The sequence below is a fragment of the Globicephala melas genome, chromosome 2 (genome assembly GCF_963455315.2).
Source record: "Globicephala melas chromosome 2, mGloMel1.2, whole genome shotgun sequence".
NCBI classification, from domain to species: Eukaryota; Metazoa; Chordata; class Mammalia; order Artiodactyla; family Delphinidae; genus Globicephala; species Globicephala melas.
The window spans coordinates 71,996,756-72,012,552 of NC_083315.2; positions in this window are offsets into that span (position 1 = coordinate 71,996,756).

Below are 15,797 nucleotides of genomic sequence, written 5' to 3' on the forward strand. Positions count from 1 at the left end.
ATGTGCGGTTGGGCATGCCCCGATTCAACCAACTGTGGATCATGTAGTACTGTAGTATTTACTATTTAAAAAAAAATCAATGTATAAGTGGATCTATGCAGTTCAAATCCACGTTGTGATATTTTCTATTCTATTCTGTTTTGTTTTTTTTTAATGTTGGTCAAGACTGATTGAATTAAAGTCATGATGTACAGATAGGTTGTAACTGTCAGTTTGGAACCACCAGAATATTCCATGGCATCCTGTGAGCAGTCACTTAGCTGTACCTTTATGACTTGTGTACCTCTGGGGCAGGATGTCAGCATGGGAAGATCTTGGGCCGTGGAGTTAGACCTGGGCCAAGCAGATCCCAGACTGGTTTAAGCCCCTGTTTCCTCATAATGTCTAACTTTTGCAGAGGAATTGTAGGGTTTGGTGATCACATGTTTGTGAAAATATCTAACTTACCCTGGCCCAAAGTAGGACTTCAATAAACATTAACTCTCTTCTCATTTCTAACCAAGTTGAGCTCCATAGTCTCTGGCAATATTGGCAGTTTCTTAGAACATCTGGTCCTGCTATGTCTGTGAGCTAGTCTTTGATGAGAAACAAAAGTTTGCTTGTCTACCCTGATTGCTTTGAGGGGCTTCTTTGGGATTGAATTTCAGTGATCTCAGTGTTGCCGAGGTGCCTGTGTATTGTTAGCACTCAGTGAATTTGGTGGTTAGGGACGTTGCAGTGTAGAAAGATGAAATGTTTAGCCTCGGTTAGATGCCTTTTCTGAGTAAGAAAGCGCTCTGCACACAAATCAAGACGACACGGGTGTCCAAACATTGCATGTTATGAAAGGGATGCCTTTAATATGAACCCACACAAGAGCAAACTTACCAACAGCTGAGCCAATACAAATACTGCAGTACCTGGTGAGCAATTAGGTGAGATGGATCTGAGAGCTCCTTACTTGATTTCAGATTTTTGTGGCCCATGTTTGCCTTCCCGCGACACATCCTTGCTCACAACCTGGACTCAGTATAACCTAGTTATCACGGCCTGCCTGTGTCCTAGACACATCATAGAAGGGTCTTGGCTGGAGCTAATAGTATATTGGAGGAAAGGGTAGTTTGTTCTCTGTTCTTTGTCATTTTACAACTCACTAGCACTTGCTAGTCTACCGTAGAACCCATTCACTTTGCTGCTGGTGCTCTCAGACCCCCATTCTCTCTAGATGGTCTGCTGCCACTTCATGTTAGCCACAGGAGATGGAGAGTTAAAGCAAGACTTTCCTCCCCATCACTCACTGTCCCAAGTGTGGACCCAGGCTTCCCCACAGCATATTAAGACTCTTGTGTTTAACACACTTGACTGAGGACTGGGGGATGAGGACAGAGAAGTCATCCAGATGGCCCTGCCCCTGAAGCCCGTCACTGGTCATGCACCATCACAGGAAGCCCCTCCTTGACCTGCCATTAAGCCCTGCCTCCCTCCTTGATATTAAGGGCCCACTGTTTTCATTCATTCAGATAAGAATCCTTGTTTCCATTTTCTCTTACTTAAATTCTGCCTCTCTCTGGTACTCCCTCTACCTGATATCCCAGGAAACCCTAAACTCAATTTATAATGCAATAGCTTCTCCCAAAAGGACCTGCTTTATCATGCAGATTAGTTCTGTTCTTCTTGGTTCTTCAGTCCCTCCCCTTCTTTGCAAAAAACCCACTGTGGGCCCATAACCTTAAAAACAATTGTCTTCACTCCTGAGACATATGGTGTTTTACTCTTAGAATTTGGAAATGCTTACAGACAGCGTTTTGTTTTGGTCCACTATGATTAGGATGATTATTAGCTGATGCGCTTTGAGTGGGATACGTTTAACAGCTCCCTTGTCCACCCCTGAAGTTACCTCCTGGGTCTCACACTGTTTCTGATGCCAAATCTTGTTTCTCTATTTCCAGGTGGCCAGCTTCTGGAGTGATAGGAACTAAAGAGGAATGGACTTTGTTCTCCATAAGAAAGGACTGGGTCATGGTCACAGTTAGGGAGAGAGGGTATCCGAGCAAGACTGTAGCAACCAGAGGCTAGTTTCCATGGAGGAGGACTGAGAATCAAATATAATCTTGCCCTAAGTAGCACCCTTCTGGCACTGGGTAATAACGGTTCCTGGATCCCCTGTCAGGGAATATCCAAGGAGTAGAGATGTCTGGCATATGTGGAGGACAATTAGATACATTAATATGTTGTTAGGAGGTGATGGGAACAAATATGCAAACCAGGGACTTGGCTCTTATCATTAGGTCTCTTGGTGCATTAGGAGAGAAATATCCTTTCCACCTGAGATGCACAGCGTGTGTTCAGACCTGTGAGTCTGGTTTTGGAGTCACAAATGGAGATGTGCTGAAGCTGACAGAGGTGACAGCTTCTCACATGTGGAAAACAGAATAATAACAACAATTCCGTTTGTGAAGAAGGGCTGGAAATTACGTTTTCAATTATAATGCAAGGCAGGGGCCAAGATGAACAGATTCAAATTAGAATTTGCCGGGGCTCACTATTTAAGTGACAAAGGAAATAACGGTTGATGAAGTTGCCTCTAGGGGATCTGGGATTCTTTCTGCTATTCAAAAAAATGAGATTTCACATAGAGGCTATTAATTGCTACCAGCCATTTGATAAATGCAGCATAAACTGGTTTAACACTATCAAACACCATAATGCTCTGGATGGCATAGTTGTAAATACAGATTTTTGATACTCAGGGAGGAATATCTGCTGATAATGGGCATAGTTGGCTTGTTTTTATTTTTGTTTTAATGAATGGTGTGATGGCGCTCTGAATATAAAAGAATAAATGTATTCTTTACATTATTTTGGAAAATTACTATCAAGACAAAACTGCTTTTATTATTTTTTGGCTGTGCCGCATGGCATGCAGGATCTTAGTTCCCCCGCCAGGGACTGAACCCATGCTCCCTACAGTGGAAGCGCAGTCTTTAACCACTGGACCACCAGGGAAGTCCCAAGACAAAACTGGTTTTAAATGGGGGTAGGAGACCAAATCTTGAGTCCTCGCCTCTAAGAAGTATCGAATGTTTACAAAATAGCTCTGTTCTAAAACTCAGGTTACTTTTGATCTCAATTAATTGTAAGAGTTTCTAAGAGCTTGGGCTCTGGAATCAGAGGCAAATTAACATGAACCCATATTCTGGCTTGGTTTCCAGTTCTTGCTTAGTTGACTAGTTAACATGGGTTACTGGCTTCCACCCCCGAGAAATCAACCCTAGGTTAAACCTTAGAATAGATTTACCTTGTACATTGGGATCACCTATCAAGTGATGCTGAAATTTCTGGTTTGGAGAAGCAAGCATCTAACAAGCTAATTCTTTATTAAATAAAACCTATAAATTATAGACAAAAATACCAAAAACAACTTATTGAGGGATTTGGAAACTGAAATGAAGTAGGCAGATTTTGGAGGTGACTTGAAACTTGAATCAAGCAACTCCCATTGAGTAATTTCCATGGCTCAGTGGCAGCTGAAACTGACACAGAGCCGTCTGAATTTTTGGACAGAGGAAATAGGAGAAAGAGCCCATGTCGACCAGGGATGCCAGGGTGTGAGGGAGGAATTCCTGGAAAGGAAAGAGCTAGAGAAGAGGAACTGCAAATTCTGTATTTAAACTCAGCCCAAGTTTCTGGCTAATTCCTAAATTATGAAGCATGGGACAAGTTGGAAGCATCATGCAACTAGGGCTTAAAAAACTGAATTGCGGTCTGAACTCTCCCCACCGCAGGTGTGACAGTTTGTAGTCTGAGTCTAACCAAGTGAATTGTCTACCAAAATAAAAATGTCAACACTCTTTGAGGAAATAGAATATAATCCAGAGTCTTTACAGTTTAGTGTTTATAATGTCTAGGATACAATACAAAATCACTCAACCTATTAAGAGCCAGGAAAATGTGACCTAGTCTCATGGGAAGAAACAATTAACAGATGCCAACCTGTAAGTGTTAGTTCTCTTGGGCGGCTGTAATAAATGACCACAAACTGGGTGGCCTAAACCAACAGAAATTTATTCTCTCACAGTTGTGGAGGTCAGAAGTTTGAAATCAGTGTGTCAACAGAGTTGTTTCCTTTTGGAGCCTCTGGGGAAGAATATTTTCCATGGCTTTTCTTAGCTTCTGGTTGTTGGCATTCCTTGCTGTTCATTGGTTTGGGGCTGCATGTGTCCAGTCTCTGCCTCTGTCTTCACATAGCCCTCCATGTCTCTACATGTCACACCCCCCTGTCCTTTCTTATGTAAGGACCCATGGTATTTTATACCTAAAATTTTATATCCATTCATATTAACATGGAAATGCAAACACATCACAAAAGTATTTGCAGGTCTACGAGACTGCAAAGAGCCACACTGAAAATACTTCTGAAGGAAGCGGTCATATAAATGGAGAAACAAGTCTAGTAGCTGCTGAAAGAAATATGTAAAGTGAGGGTGATTAAAAATTTTGGCAAAGATTGGGTATTTTTTTGTCTCTGAAGTTAAAAGAAAGGGAAAGAGAAAGTATATGCTTGAGAACACAGAATTAAAATTTTACAGAGTATCAGGAGGAAGTTTGGAGTGGAGTATGTGGGTAGGTAGAGACACCAAGAGATAGGAGAGCAGGGTAATATTTTGTGTTGCTACGGGGGAAGCTGTAGGTATTGATATTTAAAAAGAAGGCAGGGTATTCCCTGGTCTGGGAAGATCCCACATGCAGCAGAGCAACTAAGCCCATGCGCCAGAACTACTGAGCCTGCGCCCTAGAGCCTGCAAGCTACAACTACGGAGCCCGCATGCCACAACTACTGAAGCCCATGCACCTGGAGCCTGTGCTCCACAACAAGAGAAGCCACCACAATAAGAAGCCCATGCACCACAACAAAGAGTAGCCCCGACTTGCCGCAACTAGAGAAAGCCTGCATGCAGCAACGAAGACCCAATGCGGCCATAAATAAATAAATAATTAAATAAGTAAATAAATAAGTAGATTTAAAAAAAGAGAGAAATTAGAAAATGTTCATTAAATTGAAATTAGAAACTAAAGTTGTAGCAACAAATTCTCATATATAAACACTCATTTTGAATAGAAGTCTAAATCCTCAAATTAAAAGAGATTGTCAGATGAGATTAAAAATCTAGTTTCATATTTTTTATAGGAGGCTAAATCATAATGAAAATAGAAAATTTTAAATAAAAGCATGAGAAAAGATATATCAGGTAAATATTTACCAAAAGAGGATTGATATAATTATTTTAGTGGCAGAAAAAGTAGGTTTTAAATATAAACCTTAGGACTTGAAAAGGTCACTAGATAATGATAAAAGGTTTGATTCATCAAAAAGATACAACAATTCTGAACGTGTGTGTAATTAATAAAATAGCCCTAAAATATGTAAAGCAAAACCTGATAAAACTATAGGGATAAATGGATAAATCCCTCATCACAGTGGGTAATTTCAACTCACCTCTTTTGTTTGTTGACAGGTCAAACAGAAAAAAAGGTTAGCAGAGATGCAGATGGTTTGAACAACAAATCTAATAGGGCTAATCTAATGAAGATGTATGAAATTCTGGAGCCAAAAATTAAAGAAAACTCATGTTTATTATAGTATTTATTTATTAGGTATTTAAATATTTAAAACTGGAGAGCAGTTTTTGAATTTTTTTTTTACTGTGTTACTTATATTAAAAAACTATACATGTTTTTTGAGTGTTCTACTCCTGTATTATTTTTATCTTGCTGTGTAGCAAATTACCTTAAGTGTAGTGGTTGAAACAACACAAAAATTTCTGTAGGTCAGAAGTCCAGCATGGTTTGGCTGGATTTTCTTCTTAGGGTCTCACCATGCTAAACTCAAGGTATCCACCAGGGCTCAGCTCTCATCTGGGGCTAACGGTCCTTTTCCAACTCACTGGTCATTGGCAGAATTCAGTTCTTTCTTGTTGTAGAAGTGAAGTTCCCATTTCCTGACTGTCTGTCAGCTGGTGTCTGCTCTCTGCTCTTAGGGCCTTCTCATGTGGCCCCCTACGTCTTCAAGCCAGCCGTGATTTATGCAGTCTTTCTCATGCTTCCAATCTCTCTGACTTCCTCTTATACCCTCCTCTTCTGCCACCTGAGAAAGTTCTCTCCTTTTAAGGCCTCACGTGATTAAATTAGATCCACCTGGATAATTTCCCTGTTTTAGAGTCAGCTGTGCCATGTAATAGAACTAAATTATGGGAGTGATATGTCGTTAAATTCACAGGTAGCAGAGATTAGATAGTGGAATCTTGAGGGTCATGCCTAAAAATTCTGCTTACCAGAACCCCTCACCCATTTTTTTTACCCTTGAGTCCTGTTACTTTGTGTGTGTGTGTGTGTGTGTGTGTGTGTGCGTGTGCGCGTGTTGTGTGCGAAATTCCATGACACAGTACTTTTGTAGGAATACATAATCTGTACTATAAGAGCAATGACTGTATTTCGTAATTTCCCATGCAATCATAGCTTTAACCTGTAGGTATGAGTTACTTCATTTTCAGACATATGGGAGTTTTTGTAAATATATCATTTTGTAATTGATATCTGTATTGTCACAGAAACAGACTGTAAAATGTTAATTCTTTGGGATTTATGAAAGCTTCCTTTGAAGCCAGTACATAGGTAATTTTTATGAAGGTTCTGTTTTTTCTCGAAATCAATTTCTTTTCTCCATTTGATGTAAATTTTTATTAATCGTGTTATTAAACTTTTTTACATTTTAGTTCAATGTCTACATTGTCTATCAGTTTCTGAGAGAAGTATGTTAAAATCTTCAACTACAACTGACTTATTATTCCCATAGTATTGTTATTTCAAGGCTATGTTTTAGGTGTGTATAGGTCATTATGTATTCCTTTTTTCATTAATTTGTTCAACTTGCTTGAAGAAAACTAAATCAATTATTGTCAGAGCTATTAGATGATCACTCTTGCATTGACAACTTTCAACATTTTTCAGAAATACATTAAAGATTTTATTGGAAAATAGACTGTTAGTACCAAGCCTCCTAACAATTTAAATTAAAATTACAATATTTTGGAATTAAGGTGTGTCCTAATTTCTATTTTCTAGAGGCTGAGAATAGGTTATTCCTTTATTGACATGCATAAAATATATCACATTTTGTTTTGCTGCCATTATATATTCAGCACCAATTCTTTAACCACCACAAGTGCAGAGCAGAAAGTGTATCATGGACCTCAGATCTCTAGCACTAGAGGACTTAAAAGATGGCAGTGATTTCAGCATCGTAGCAAAGTTAGATCGAAGTATTGGCCCCATTAGGCACAAACTCCATATTGAAACATTCTGAGTTTTGGCTACCTGTTCTCTTGCAACTAAGTTTTCTAAAAACAGTGACTATCCAAAGCTGCAAACACTGAAGTCGTTGTGGGTGGGTGTGTACATTAGTAGAAGGAAATAAACAAAAAACCAAAAATTTAAAAGAAGAATTCATATAGGGTAGCTGCCAGAATAGAAAATAAAAGAGGACCAGTTATGTAATGTTGATCCTTCCTATAATGCAGGTTACCCTGACAGTAAAGTTGTATCATTGCTTGCCATACTTCTGATCCAACCAGAAATATTTTGTGATTTTTCTTCATTTTATATTTTTATGCGGTCTCTGATACTGGAGGGTCATATGGGTTTGGATCATACAGCAGTGAAAAAAAAAATGGACAAAAAAACCTTTGAAATAGTTATGGCAGACTACACTGATATTAAGATATCTAGACACATATTGCCCTTACTGTTAACAAATGGTTTATAAATCATTTTAAATGTAACCTTTAGGGGTTTCAATGCAACCTTAGGCTGGTCTGTAAGAAAATAAGTTTTCAAAAGGCAAGCGCTCCTTGAATTGGGCTATTTGGTCCCATAATTGTGGCTTGCCAATAAAACTTATCATTCCTGATGAGATCTACAGAGCATTGTGCTGGAGGGCCACAGGCCAAAGAGCTAAGTCTCAGTGCCGTGGTTTGTCTTTTATCAGTCTGGCTCTGCACCCTTTTGTGTGGGCACAAGAGTCTGATCAAAATACTTGATTTTCCAGGGTGCCTTTTAACTAAATGGGCAGTAAGTTGGACAGGGAGGGCCGGGGCTGGAGGCCAGTCAAAGCATGGGTGAGAAAGGGCAGTGATAATAAATGCGTAGTAGGAATCTGTGGATTTATAGAAGTAAAGAGAACCAGAGAAAACCATCCATTATGTGTTCTTGATTTGTTGTCCATTTTATCTGCAGGTACTATCATTCCATGTTTCTTACTACAATTTCTAGCTTTAAATCCTGGATTGTATTTTGACTTAACCCCATTTGTTGGACATGAGGGAAAGAAAGTGGAGGTGGACCTTGGGCGGTAGGGTGAATATATTGTCTTACAGGGGAGAGGCCTCTGCAACATGGGCAAGTGATGGGAAGCACCGGCCCTCATAAAGGAGGAGCTGGACACTTGTGCAGCCAGAGGGTTCAGGGGGATCCAGGGATCAAAGTATGTTAGAGCATCAACCCCATTGATTCCATCATATACTTCAGGGTCCCGCTGACCTTGCCATAGTAGACCTGCTTATGTTGAGAACTGAACCTTCTCTGGAGCTCTGCTCTCTCGTGTGTAAGTCCTGGTCTTAGTCTTGATCCTCAGTTTTACCTTTTCATCCCCCAAGGAAGCCCTAGGCTTTTCACACTTAGCTTTGAATTGATGACTCATCACCCTCAGCACTTCGTTATCTTTCTCTAAAGCCTCATGTGTCCCCAGGAAACAGCCATGCAATTCTATTGTCCTTAAAATTCCCGTTTTCCCTCTGTCTCCTAAGTATCTGACCTGTTGCATTCCTTCGGCTGATATACCATCTCAGTTCACCACTTGCAAGCATTTTAACAGTTGTACTGCAAGCTTGTGTTAGGTGCAAACCAGGCTCCACCTACCACTGGCAGTGGTGCCCGTGATCTGGCTCCCATCTTAATGCTGCTGTCTTGGACCATTCCTAGCATTAACTGTTTGAAGTTGAGATGCCCTGAAAGCAGGCTCTGAGACTGAGATCAGTGTGTAGGGATTTTCTCAGGGAATCCTCTGAGGAATAACACCTGTGGGGAAGGGTAGTCGGCAAGCTGGAGTAGAGGGAGAGTTGAGGTTACAGTGCAGTCTCAACAGAGGCCTCAGCTGACCGTGCGAGAGCTCGGAGGCTGGGATGGCTTTTCAGCATTGTCCTCAGCTGGAGCTAGGGAGCTGGGCCTTTATGTCTCTGCAGTGACCAGATATTGGGTATAGGTTGCTCTGGGAATGGGGTGTGACCTTGAGTGACCTTTTTTTCCTTCAGCTGAGGGCAATTCCTGGAGAGAGTTGAGAGCTGAGGGCACTTGGAGCAGCTGCATGAAGGGTGACCTGAGTGACACATTTGTGCTCCAGGGAAGAAGCTAGAGTTCTTATTAGTTTATGATCTTGACCTGTTTCTCTATCTCCTAGAGTTGATATGAGGCTTAAAGATTATGTATGTAAAGTGCCTGGCATTGTTGGTGTTCAATATATTATTATTATTTATTTATTTATATATTAATATTTGTATTTATATCCTTATAGTAATTTGTCATATCTAAGCTTTTGAGAGTTGTAATGAGTTATAATTATTCATATTTTCCATGTTGCCACTTAATCCTCATAACCATGACTTTGAATGGTGTTTAATTCCAGTAGATTTGTCATAATTTATTACATTATTTTTTACTTTGTATATAGTTTTATCTTTTTGCAGTTATAATACTGAGTTGGACATCTTCATGCACCAGTTTTTTCCTAGGCTTCAGATTATTTTCTTAGGTCATATTCCCAGCAGTGGAATTACTGGATCAAAAACATTTTGACAGGTTTTGATCAAGACCAAATTACTTTATAAATACATTGTAATACTTTTACTGCCACTAGCAATATAAAGAAAGAAACTTTCCTGGACCTTTGCCAATAATTGGTGTTGCTATTTTAAAAAATTGTTACTTTTATGGGTGAATAACAGTAACTGGTTTTAATTTCTATTTCTTACTACCGATACATTGCATATTTTTATAAATGTTTATTTACTAGTAGTAGCATGTCCTCTTATATGGATTATCTGCTGAAGTTCTTTACGTATTTATTGGGATATTATTAGGGCTTTATAATAAGCAATTTTATGGGCTTGTTATATAATAAAATTATTCGTCCTGTGCTTTATTCAACATGTTAGTCTGTTATTTGCCTTTCCTTTACACTATGTTTTAGATATATAATATTTTAGATTTTTAGGTAACGATTTGGTTGACAGTTTACTTGTAATTAATCCATCCTTTTATAACTTAGTATATCATAACATATTAAGGAGTCTCAGTTTTATCCTTTTAATTTTTCTAAATTTTTTTAGCCAATTAATTAATCCAGAATTTACCTTGCCCCATGGTATGACATAAAAATATGAACAATTAACCAGTTACCACAACATTATCTTACTGGTAAAACTTAGAAAGGGTAGGGTGGGGTAGGGAGTAGAAAAGATAAAAGGGATTAGGAAGATAAAGCTCAGCCTTGGTAAGGAGCAGAGTTGAAAGAAGTAGAGTTATTCCGGGGGAAATGAAGGTAGGTATATCCACGTTGAAAAAGGATGTTGGAGAAAGACTTAGCCAAGTTGTGTGAAAGTTCCCACTTAGTGAAGTCCGAATAAGAAAGCTTCCCTGTCCTCCATATCCAAGGTGTGCTGTTTCACTGGAGCCATAAATGCAACCACAGTGAAGGCCAACATGTTGTTGAGAAATCCTTCTTTCTCTGTTGATTGGTAATCTTATATTTAACTCTAATTACTCTCTATTCTGTGCTGTGATCAAGCCATTTATTTTTGCATCAGTACCAGACTTTTAATTATTGATGTTTTACTGTATGTTCTGGATTTGGAAGGGCTTCTTTCACCCCCATATTACTTTTGAATATACTTTAAAAATATTTTTTCTTGGGCTTCCCTGGTGGCGCAGTGGTTGAGAGTCTGCCTGCCGATGCAGGGGACACGGGTTTGTGCCCTGGTCGGGGAGGATCCCCACGTGCCGCGGAGCGGCTGGGCCCTTGAGCCATGGCCACTGAGCCTGCGCATCCGGAGCCTGTGCTTCTCAACGGGTGAGGCCACAACAGTGAGAGGCCCGCATACAGAAAAAAAAAAAAAATTTTTTTCTTGATTATTCTTCCAAATTAACTTTGCAATAATTTTATCCAGTTTAAGAAAAAAAAACCCTATTGGGATTTTTATTGAGATTGCTTTAAAGCAATAATTTAATTGAAAAGAGTTGACATCCTTAAAATATTTAAACTTTTCATAGAAGAACATGCTGAGTCTTCCCATTAGTCAAGTTTTACTTTATATCTCTCAGTAAAATAGTCTAGGCTGTTACCCCCACCTCTCCCAATCTAGGTCACACACACTTCCCATTAAGATTCCATCTTCGTATTTTATATTTTTTGTTCTATTGGGAATGTGTTTTTTTTCTCATGAAATATTCTATATCTTTGTCTAGCAGTTTTATTGATTCTTAAAAATTGATTCAATTATTTTTTCAATGGATTTCTGAAAATAGTAATAATTTTCCTGTTTCCTTTCTAATATGTATACTCTTTTCCTATTTCCATCTTTTTACTTTAGAACTTCACTGTGGATATATTTGTTTTGTGCCTCATTTTACTAGTGTTGTCTATAGTGGTATAAGCTTTAAGAGTAGTGTTCGCTGCTTTAAAACAAATGTTAATATGTTGAGTGAGAGATGCTTCTATTTGCACGATTAGAAGATGTTTTATAAATAGTAGGTATTGAATTTTACCTACTGTCTTTTTTTTCTTTTTTTTTTTTTTTTGCGGTACGCGGGCCTCTCACTGTTGTGGCCTCTCCCGTTGCGGAGCACAGGCTCCAGACGCGCAGGCTCAGCGGCCATGGCTCACGGGCCCAGCTGCTCCGCGGCATGTGGGATCTTCCCAGACCGGGGCACGAACCCGTGTCCCCTGCATCGGCAGGCGGACTCTCAACCACTGCGCCACCAGGGAAGCCCTACCTACTGTCTTTTTATCTTTTTATGATAAGGTTGTCTCATTTTTCTTACATGACATATTGTTGAAATTATTATAATTTCTAGTACTGATCTGTCCATGCTTTCCAGAAATTATCCCTATTTGATTATAATGGTCAGGTCTTTAAAGTAGTTATTGAATTTTATTTACTATTATAGTTGAGATTTTTATATATTTATTTATAAATAATATTGATCTATAAATTTTTATCCTATATACTTCGGGTTTTGTGTCACTTTTATGTTTCCTTGGAATTGTGTACCTTTTAATATTATTTTATGTTCATGAAAATTTTTAGAAATTTGTAATGGTGTTTTTTTCTTTCATTTTTTTAGAATTTGTTTTTTCTTTTTCTTTTTTTTATAAAGTGTATATATGTCAATCCCAATCTCCCAATTCATCACACCACCATGCCCCCGCCACTTTTTTTAGAAGTTTTTAAAAAATCACCAGTAAGAGAAACTCATGCCAGAAATTTTTGAAGGAAGCTGGGACGAAGTGAGGGAGTGGCATGGACATATATACACTACCAAATGTAAAATAAATAGCTAGTGGGAAGCAGCCGCATAGCACAGGGAGATCAGCTCAGTGCTTTGTGACCACCTAGAGGGGTGGGATAGGGAGAGTGGGAGGGAGACGCAAGAGGGAGGGGATATGGGGATATATGTATATGTATAGCTGATTCACTTTGTTATACAGCAGAAGCTAACACAACATTGTAAAGCAATTGTACTCCAGTAAAGACGTTAAAAAAACAAAAAAATTTTATCTTTTATTATTCTAGTCAGAGTTCATCTCACATCAATTTTAGTGATTGTGTTCAGAATGTTACCAATATCAATGATGTTTTCAAATATTACAGTATTCTTTCATTCTTATAACCTATATATCTGTTGCTAATAGTTCCTTTCATTGAAAAAAAAAAGTTTATTGGCCTTTCTCCCTCAATTCATATGTCATAGATTTTGTTCATAGTTTTTAAAAAATACCCAGATACTGGTTTTATTTAGTAATTCTACTGTCCAAAGGTAAAAGCTACATGCACACACAAATTATTAGGAAACGGACAGTACAATTATTAAATGAAATTACTAATCCGATCCTGGTTTTCTCTTTCTGTGGTAGATTATCATTTTCTTCCAATCTGGAAAACAAAAGATTTCCTCTTTATCGTTGGAGTTTATATTCCCCCTGGTTATACCTAGGTCAGTTCTTTCAACAATAATCTTGCTTTCAACAGTCAGCTCTTTTCAGTATGAAGAGTCAAGCCTTCCTTGGGAAAATGTTCTTCTATTCATTTGAAGCCTTATGGCTTCTTCTTAAAATTTAGCTTTTATTTTTCCCAAAGTTTTACATGCACATTATTTAAAAAGTCAAGTAATCCCACAAGGCCTGCTGTGAAGAACATCCCTCTCCCTACCAGCCAGTCCCCTTTCCTGCAATTTTCTATTTTCCAGAGGCGTCTACTTTCAAATCTTATTTTTTTAATCTCCTTTTTTTTTAGATAACATGCTTATTTTATTATATCTTGAGTTTGAGTTGTTGGTGTCATCTGTTGCATTCCCATTTTGGAAGTTGTTTTATTACTTCCCCTCCACATTTCTACCACACATGCTCACTTCCTGGTCCCCATTCTCCCAATTCGGTCCTCTAATTTTTTTACATTTCCCCCCTATTTTCTATCTCTTTGTCTTTTTCGTCTGTATTTTGGGAGATTTCCTCAACTTTATCTTTCATTCTTTTCTTCACTGTATTTTTAGTGGGGTTCTAGTATTGCTAAATGCATGTGTTCACACTTGCTTCTTTAATCAGAGATCTGATTATTGCTAGTTTTCTGTCCTTAACTTCTGGCATAAAAGAATTAGATCTACTGCATCCATCATCCTTGCTTCTTATATGTTCTCTTAGCATTTACATTGTTGCTTTTCATTATGCAAGAATGTCATGAGTCAGTCTTTTAAATTATTTCCTCCTTCTTTTTTTAGTGTCTTTCTTGTTCTCCACTGCCTTTGCTCAGTTCTTTTAAAAAATACGGTGATTTAAAACATTTTGCAATAACTCTTCCATATTTTCCAGTTGCTCCATTTGCTCTTGTTTCACTGCATATATAAATACGTCTATTCAAGAAGCATGATATATTATTTCCTGAATTCCTTCTGTTTCAGCGGAAGCTATTGGCCTCAAATTTTTCAGCTTGGTTCTCCTCTTTCAAGTTTTTGGTCTCTTCACTTATCCCATAATTTTTTACTCTTCTGATTTTATGAGTGAAAGTTTTTATAAGTGAAAGTCTCATTTTGAGATCAATCAGAATTGACAGCTGGTGAGGATTTCATCAAGAAGTGTGGTGTATAAGCTGCGTGTGTGTATCTGTGTGTGTGAAATGAACTGTGATTCCATTTTCCCTTGTGGGGTTCTCTCCAGAGCAATCTATTTAATCTCATCATTCACTTCCTCAGAATTTTAGGAGGGTTTCTCAGATTTGTTCTCTGCTTCCTTAATCAAAAGGTGGTTACTATTTGGCTACTGCCATTTTATTTTGGAGTAGTCTTTCTGATTCAATAAAAGCCATGTCCAATGGTATCTTATTGAAAACATGAAGCAATTGTTTTTCCTAAAATTGGTATGGTTTTGGAGCAAATCCATTTCAGAGAAAGAAGTTTACTCTGAAGTTGCAGGGATTAGCTCTCATTACCTTGTGTTGGATGTTTTCACAGACTTCACTTGATGTTATTCTTTTTCTGTTACTGTGTTCGTGAGTTAGGAGAAATGTTGACCTGGTAGTGGTGAAGAGTCAGGAAGTGAGAATTGCCATCAATTCCTTTGTGTTCTTCCTGAACACTGTGCATTCCGTCCTTCAGGTCGACCACAGCAATTCCTGTCTTGTAGAAAGAATTGTGTGCCCACCTCCAAGTTCTTCCAGTCCTCCAAGCCAGGGTTGTCCAGTAGAACTTTCTGAGGTGATACTATCTGCTCTGTCCACTAGAGTAGCCATTTGCCACATGTGGTTATTAAGCACTTGAAATGTGGTTAATGTGACTGAGGACCTGAATTTTAAATTTCATTTAATTTTAATTAATTTCAGTTTGAATTTGAATAGGCATATGTAGCTAGTGGCCACCATACTGGACAGCAGAGCTCTTGGCACCTCAAAGCATTCAGGTTGAGGAGAGGATAGAATATCCCCTGCAAAAGTAATTCTAAATCTAGATGAGAAGGAACATGTCAGCCAGCAGCTCACGATCTTCTAAGACCCTTGGTCCACAGAAGCAGAAGGAAGCTTCAGGTGAGACTGAGTGGTCTTTTGGGTTGAGAAAATGCAGATTCAATCAAAGAATAGTCGAACTTTCATCATAGAAAAAGTACAGATTCTTGGCTATAGAGGCCCAAATGTTCATCTGAGTTGGAGAAAATAGATACCTGGAACTCAAAGCTACCTGTGATGGGCTGATTCTTAATTCTTGACCCATCTTTCATAAATGGGTCATATCATTGTTTCTTGCTTCTCATCGTGGTTACACATGTCTCAAGGTTTAACAGATAGTGTGAGTATTTGGGAGAGAGGTTTCCTGGTATTTTCACTACTTAGCCATCTTCCCAGAATCCTCCTGGTTTTATTTTCAAATTTGGAAAAAGAGCTAAGTGATCAGCCAGGCAGACACATTGATTAATTTGATCCTTTGGGAAGTGGGAGCTTGTAAAA